Source organism: Pygoscelis adeliae, unplaced genomic scaffold, assembly GCF_000699105.1.
Source record: "Pygoscelis adeliae isolate BGI_AS28 unplaced genomic scaffold, ASM69910v1 Scaffold9, whole genome shotgun sequence".
In the NCBI taxonomy this organism is placed as follows: Eukaryota; Metazoa; Chordata; class Aves; order Sphenisciformes; family Spheniscidae; genus Pygoscelis; species Pygoscelis adeliae.
Genome location: NW_008825557.1, coordinates 1,471,199 through 1,477,407, shown reverse-complemented (window position 1 = coordinate 1,477,407; position 6,209 = coordinate 1,471,199).

Below are 6,209 nucleotides of genomic sequence, written 5' to 3'. Positions count from 1 at the left end.
TCCTTGGAAATGTGGACAAAAAAAAATATCAGTATTTCCTTGACAAAGGTTGATCATATGGGATTAGCAGGATACCTTTCTAGAATGAGATAAGCAACATTTTAGAGCAGAACATCTAATCTAGCAGCAAAGTATTTGTTATACCAATATATGACTATTTACTGTAACAGAAAGGCTATATATCACTACCAGAGCTGTAAGATGGGTAAGATACTGCACAAAGGGAAGACATCAGTGGCAGAACAATCAGGGCAAAGGAATGTTATAAAAGCAGCTTCTCAAAGGTATTTGAGGGATTTATACTATTACAAGATTTTATTAATGATTCTCAAGAATTACTTATTGATAACAAAATTGAGAGGTGTTATCAACAAAGTTAATTTTTTTACATAAGAAGAACTTGAGAGCTTGAATTCTGAAGTTACCATGTTCTAAAACACATAGAGGGCAGAGAAGAAAGCTCCAGAAATGGCCTGAGTAAGCACTGTGGTGGGTTTCACTTCTAATTTTACACATCCATATCTAAACTGGTCACCATAACCTTTTTTCACAATCTGCAGAGAGATGTAAGTACTTCCACCCTGCTTAACTGAGGTACTTATACCAGGCTGAGGTGAATTACACTCTAAAGATGAGTGTTTCTCTTCACTGACTACAAAAAGCCCTAGGCAAATGGGTTGGAGCAAGATGTCTAACTTTTAGATGTCTGTGCTAGGACAGATGTGTTCTATCCTCTGCTATTTGGGGAAAAAAATCTTAAGAAGCTATGTGAAGTCAAGAATGGCTGCAAGAGACCTGGAGTACTGAGCAAAGAAACAACTCTTTTCCTTGGATCTTAGAGTTTAAGCAAACAGGATGTAGCCATGTACCCATCAATAAACAAGATTGCATCGGAATTATAAACTTCATTATTATTATTATTATTATTATTATTATTATTGAATAATTAGCTTTCACTCCCTCCTCATCATTGCAAAAAGTGGAAAACATCTCTAATTTTATTTGTGTATTTATTTACCAGTGGCTGGGATCAAGGAATTTCTTTATTACCAGAGAAAAGTTAAATACCTTTAGTATGAACACAACATTGATTGCCACCTTTTGAAAGATGCTATTGAGAATAAATGTTTACTAAACAGAAAGCATGGATTTTAAATCACAAGCACTAATTCCCCAAGATCTTGCATATTCTGCAAGGCTTTTAACCAGCTTAGGAAATTTTGTCTGGCTGCTTCCCATTGTTACCACTCATTGTTTTTCCTCAAAAGCGTAACAGCTTTCGGGACTGAAAATTCTATTTTCATCCCCAGAAAACATATTTGAAGAAAATGAAACTCTCCTTCTCCTTCCCTTTCTCCCCGTTACAGATGTGAAAGCAGGGAAGTGAAAACAGTCAGAATTACACCCAGGATCAGTGGCAGAATTAGGTGTGTAGCCACAGGTGTCTCCCACCAGACACAGTGTCTCCCATCAAATCAGTGGTGAAGAGAAACGATTATATGAAAGTGCTGGGCCTTGATCAAGATTTTCTTCTCTAAAACCCACAAGGGAATCAAAGCAACAGATGTTGGGAAAATGTAATAGCATATCTAAGATTTAGCACTTAGGGGTGTCGGTTGAATTCCCACCCTGAAGTGCTCCCATTTCTAAGTACATATACAACATGATGACAGCCAACTGCTCCAACAACTCTAAATGCTCTAAAAACTAAGTTAGTAAATCTTTACAGAAGTGCAATTTGATGCATTTTAAACTATGTTTTTTCATTTTTCCATTGGTCTTTTTTTTTAAACGGTCTCCTAAGGAACAGTCACTACTAAGCTTAGCAGAATGCTATCAGGGACAATGAGATTTGTATGGAAAAGGAGGTAAACTAATATGCAGAGCAATCAGAAAAAAAAAGTATCTTTCTGGAATTTTAATAACATGAGATTCAAGACTCTGAACAATATGTCTGTTTTATCTCCAGACTGAAGACGGAAGCTTCTGAAATAATTTGGATGTTGTACTCCTATGATCTTGGCCTGATTTGCTAAAGAGTGGTAATTAAAAAAAACCCCTGCAAATCACTTTTTCTTTCCACTTTTCCTTATATTTCTGTTTCTAAACTACAGAACTGCTGCTAAAGTGCTATTTGGAAGAGATTATTGACAACTTTTGGAGAAACAGTTCACAGAAACCAGATGAAATCTATTTTCAGCATGTGATGAGAGAAGAAGAAACACATTTCATATCTACATTCAGGCTGTATTTCTGAACGGACAGAACCTGACATGTTGAATACATTTCCAGATTCCTTACTGCATAAAAGCAAACAAACTGAAAAGAAAAAAACCCAATGACTTGACTTTGAAAATTTTAAAGACTAAAATGTTCACTATTCATTTTAAGCACATTATATCATTCCTTTTCGTTTTGAATAGAAACCCACTGTGCCTGAAGGACACTGGTGCCATGATTTTTCAAGATGACCTGTACTTACAGCCTTTTTCTTTGAATCAGTTCAAGTGCTTCAGCAATTACTATATAATCTTCCATCTTTCTGTAGCAGAATCCTCTCTTCTAATGACACTAGATAGCACAGAGCTCTTCCAATATACTCATTATTCATCCCGGGTGCTCTATTCCTGTGAGTCTCCCCACCGGAATCACTGGCCAGTGACACAAAGTAGTATTTCCAATATATAAACTACATATAAACTTCCTGTAGAAATGTAAAATACAAATGAATAATGGGATTTTAAAACAATAAAGGCCCCAGACACTGGTCTCTTATACCTGAAGCACACCCTGAAAGCTTAAAAAGGCCCAGTTACTTGAGACTTACTATACTAAGTCTGTCTCTACATCAGTCTGCTTCTCCCAAACGACTCCTTGATAATGCTTCTCTTCACCTTTGAACTAGCTGTAAGCAAGTTAACTTCAGAACTGGAAGCAATTTAGTTTCATCAGTGCAATGTTGTGCCTACAGTAAATAAGTTCTGCTGAGAGTGTTACCTGGATGGAGAATGACGTTAACCAGGTGAGTCCAGTTCCACATATTGGAACCCATCCTGGAAACCTGCCTGGGGAACCTGCCACTCAGCTTCCACAGCGTAAGTTATTTACTTGGCCAGGACCTCTCTGTTGAGCTCAGTATGGTCCTCTTGATGAAGGAACTGCCATGCTTCCACTTTGCCCAATGTTTTGCTCCACCCTCATTCCAGAGGCTTCACTGAATGCCTCAGCCTCCTGTACATGATTGTCCACTGGGCTCCTTTTAAGGACAACAGGCATTCTGCCTTTGGGCAACTGATACCTGTGCTCCTAAATTCTGGCAAACTTCCCTTGCCAATTATCAGTATGTGATGAAAAAAAAACAAGTCTTCAAAAACTTTCCATCTTCCTGCATATCCTGCTCACTGACTGAACAGGCAATAATATTCTTTAAGAAACGCGTCCTCCGGGCTGCTGTCACGCGACTCTGGCATAAAACCAGAACACCAACCCTGAATCATTTATAGGCCTAATTCACCATTTAACAACTTTTTGTCTCCCTAAAATATGGCCTCCATGTTTATTCTTGCTGAACGATGACAGTTGGTGCTGTGTGAATCCCAGACTGCTGTGTGCACCAAAACCTTTAACCTGTAGTGGATCTGCATAGGCAAGTCTTCTTACCAGAAGAGACACTGCCAAAGCCTGGGTGAGTCTGTGTGCACACCAGAGTGGCTATACGGGCAGACCTGTTTGCTGTGCACCACGGTCTAATGCTCTCCTGGAGTCTTTAGCACAAACTTTTCAGACTTCTTCCCACTGGAATGTGTACATTCCTCATATAATAAGGTGACAGAGACTGTGCTAGAGTAAACATAGATTTGTAAGCCTCTTCATTTCATGAAGTGCTAATAACATTCCTCAAACTTACAAAACACAAGCTTGGCAGTGAATTTCAAAATATATTTCTGAAAATAGTGCACAATTTTCAGCAAACAATCTGAGCTACAAAAAAACAGACGCCACCTGATTGAACACCATACTATGCTTCTGATTTTTGTCATTTTGGAGGAGGAATTTTGCTTTAAAATTAATTTCACAACATGACTCCCAGATCACGGTTTTCATTTTTGGAAGGCTACATGTTCAAGGTCAGGTTAGAGGAGGCTTTGAGCAACCTGATCTAGTGAAAGATGTCCCTGCCCACAGCAGGGGGGTGGACTGGATCTTTAAATGTTCCTTCCAACCCAAACCATTCTATGTTTAGTCTCATACAGAATGCAAAAGCAGCAGGAAAAAAAAGTCTGGCTAGAATGACACTATAAAATGTGGCTTTGTTTGCAGGGGGCTTTCCTTCCTGACAGCAAAATCTATTTTACATGGTCTTCTATCAACTAAAATTTGAGTCAATAGTACCATAATGATGTCTGTTGAGAAGCAACATGAGGAAGGAAAATATTTAAAACATTTCATCAATTGTTTGCTAACTTAAGAGCTTTTTGTTGTTTAATTATTTCAGATGATGACAGCTAATTAGAAGTGGTATAATTACACTTTTTGCAATTGAAGTTGTCTGTGTGTTGATGACATGCTAATGTCATCAACCATGCTGGTTTTTGTCTAAGGTGTTTGATCAGTTTGTATTATTGTTGAGGAAAGATGTTAATCAGCCAAACCTGTTAACTATTATCTTTGACTTACACTCAGAACAAAGTTCAACTTCCGCTTCCTTGGAAGCCGCAGAGGATAAATCATTGCAAAGAAGAGTACTAAATTTATTCTGGTGAAACACAAAATTGAATAAAAATAGTTTGTCAAAAATATGTAAGAAGTTTAACTGATCAATGTCACTACGTGAAATTTCTTGGTGAAGTAATAATTCTAAAGTGATCGTTCCTAAACTTAATTTTTTTTTTTTCATTTCATAGTCACAGATAACTTTAACAGTTTGCTTCGTTTCAGCAAAAGGCATTTTTATTTCCATTTTATTAATACACTTTAAAAGCCCTTAATTTTATTTAGTATTCCTATATTCCTCCATCATGTTTAACTTTGGGGGAAAATAAATGATTTTGTTTTGTTTTGTTTTTTTTACCCCCAGGGGTATTTTATTGATCAAGCTTCTGTTATGTTAACTATATGCTCTCCACATTCAAGCCATAGGAGTATAATTCCATTTTCTTTTCTTGGTACAGCTTTTTTGACTTCTTTATTAGATCTTCTCCTGTCTTGGCCCAAAACTTCACATTAACACTTTATTCTCCAAAATGGTATCTGTTTTTTGTAAACGTTTACATACAAAAACACATGAAAAAATACATCTTACAATGGTTAGTTATGTGTAAAGGTTGGACTTCATAATACTTTTGTGTTTGGAAGTGTATCATCTTCTCTGACAATATTCTTATGTACATGACTTTATAAAGTTTACCAAACTGCTAGATGAGCTCATCCAAAGTCTTCTTGAGGACAGGCATATATTGTAGCTAATCTTCAGTCCCACTTTCCTTGTTCCTTCCTTCAATTTCCAGCCATCCTTTGTCTCTCTTTCAGTGACGAGTTGTCATCAACAACAAAATTGTGGCAGTCATTTATGTTTATAAGGTCCTGAGAATATTTTATAGCCAGATCAAAGCCGGGTTTATCTTAATCAGGGCTTTACTTCCTAATCTTTCACTAATTTTGGACAATAAGCACACAGATATATTTACTCAGGGATCCTTGTAATCTAGACTGTCTCAGAAAAAACCTGACATCTACCAGCAAAACAAACCACACAAGTACTCCCATCTCCCCACACTGCGGCAAACAAGCTTAATTTACAATAAAATTGGCTTGTGAAGTCTTGGAGCTAGCTGAACATATTCCTCTTTTTACTCATTCAGCCAGGAGGCTGAGCGCTTTGCTGGTCGTGTGGGCCAGTAACGTGCCGCAAGCCAGGCAGTCCCAGTGAAATGGGCCAGGCTGACGGAGCAAGCCGCTGCTTGAGGAAGAGTAAGGTACTAGCGCATGTCACATCACTAACCCTATTTAGCATGGTCAAGGAATTTTCCTGTTAATGAAGTTTAAACTTCAGGCTGAAACTGCAGCAATGAGAGGAGGCTGCAGCCACACGACTTCCACCAGGGTGGGGCAGAAGTGGGTGGAGACAGCCTCTGCTCCCGTCTTCACGCCCAGGTCCACATGTACTTATTTTACTACTGATTGAAATTAATCATAGAAAATTAAGGTAG